Below are 1,941 nucleotides of genomic sequence, written 5' to 3'. Positions count from 1 at the left end.
CACACACACACACACACACACCCCACCTACCTACCTACAGTGCTTTCAGACTTAACATCTGAAGTTCAGTATCCCAAAACAGAAGAGAGAAAGGTATATCCCCAGGGATATACAGATTTAGCAGAGACTGTCCCGTCCCACCATAAAATATTTTTGAAGTTTCATGTCTTGAAATCTTATACTTTATTTTTTAAATTACCCCAAATTTTGCTTTAGCTGCATATGTTTCTGTTTTAATATAAATATTATGTCTCAAACAACTAAAAAGTGGCCCAAACCGATATTACAAGAAGATATGTGTCCTGTGTTATCACATACACAGTACCACAGGTCATGGGCACCCAGTATGAGAGTCTGAAAGTCCAAAATGAACATGTTAGCAAAACTGAGCTGAGAGATAGTAGAAACTGTGTAGATAGTAGAATAGGCAATCCTACTTCCAGCAAGCATCCAGATAATTTAGACTAAACATACTTGGGACCTGGAGATGAGATGCACAGGCAGTCTTCCAAATGGCAGGGAGGAGGTGGAGTTCAGGGTGGCTGAATAATGGGGGAGTCATTCAATTGTTCAGTTATTTACTCCCTTGTGAGCTGGGCACTGAAACAAGTTACTAACTGGAAATACAAAGATGGATAATTACAGCTCCTAACCAAAGAACATCACAAACTAGCAGAATAAAACAGACACCTAAGCTGGAACTTACAAATTGAAGTGAAAAGTGAAAAGGTAGAGAGACATCAAAAGCATCAGAGGATTGAGGAAGTGGCAGCAACTAAGGCAGTGGCACTGCCTCTTCCATGGTCTTAAGAGATTTAAGAATTGTTTTAAATTTCTGTAGCAGTGCTCAAAGGCTTAGGAAGAAATGTGAAGCATGCAGGTCTATTACTTTCTTCAAACTCTAACTTAAATGCAAAGAGGTAATATCTGGCTTATTTCAACACAATCAATTCTAAACTCACTCTCTTGAATAACTGAGTAGTTCTAAAAGGGTAAGAAATGTTTTGTTGTTTTTAAAGACTCATCTCAATTTAATCAGGTTGCTCCTGTCTGAAGGGAGTATCAGGTCACAGGGAACTTGTCTGAAGACGTTTTGTTTCAGCTACCAAACTGAGTGAAGGGACACAACCTGAGGTTTTGACTCCCAGCCCCACAAACACACACACACACATACACACCCTCAAGTTAACATAATGGAGGCTAGAGATAAATAGAAGTAGTGAAGAAAGACATTCTATTTTGCTGACTTAAGCAAGTCAGATATTAAATAGAAAAAAACATAGGTTAAGGAGCAGATAATTTTGTGGGGATTCAGAAGAGAATTTAATAAATACAGGTTTGGACAAGTTGAAGTTGAGATTCCTTGTGAGCCATCAAACTGGTTGTATAAATCTTTCTATTAGGTTTATACAACTGGAGATCAGGAGAGAGATTTGAACTGCAAAGTTTTATTTGAGAGGTTTTACAATATAAATAATCTCTTCATGGCCTTTGGCTAAGATCAAGCTGGTATCTGTTCTTAACAGCTTAAAATCTGATATGTCCTCTATTCAAGGACAATATATTAAATGTATTTTTGAGCAAGGAGATGTAATAGGAGCTTGCTCCAACCATTCCATACATCCTGTACTGCAGTACCTCCAGGGATGGTGTACTCCACCCACACCCACATACACCCCCAATAGATAATACAGAAGCTGTGAGAGGAAATAAATATTACTTAGTTTACATAGTTTCTTATAAAAAGTGTTCCATGTTATCCAAGTAATTCAAACTATAAGCTTCACTGGTTTTGTTCTTTGTTTTTTTTTTGTTTGTTTGTTTTTTGGAGATGGGGTCTTGCTCTGTTGCCCAGGCTGGAACACAGTGGCATGATCACAGATCACTGCAGCCTTGACCTCCCAGACTCAAGCAATTCTCCCACCTCAGGCTCCCAAATAG

General features: G+C 38.4%; 1 non-coding gene across 1 annotated transcript; it reads left to right on the top strand.

Moving 5' to 3' along the window:
• The first annotated feature begins 1,476 nt into the window (after nt 1–1,476).
• On the top strand, nt 1,477–1,660 carry LOC118153425 (U2 spliceosomal RNA). Its single transcript, XR_004742651.2, has one exon. It is a non-coding gene; the product is annotated as a U2 spliceosomal RNA (small nuclear RNA).
• Nucleotides 1,661–1,941: the final 281 nt, after the last annotated feature.

The sequence above is a fragment of the Callithrix jacchus genome, chromosome 4 (assembly GCF_049354715.1).
Source record: "Callithrix jacchus isolate 240 chromosome 4, calJac240_pri, whole genome shotgun sequence".
Taxonomy (NCBI): domain Eukaryota; kingdom Metazoa; phylum Chordata; class Mammalia; order Primates; family Cebidae; genus Callithrix; species Callithrix jacchus.
Note: the sequence above shows the minus strand (reverse complement) of the source record. Positions and strands in the feature narration are given on the sequence as shown.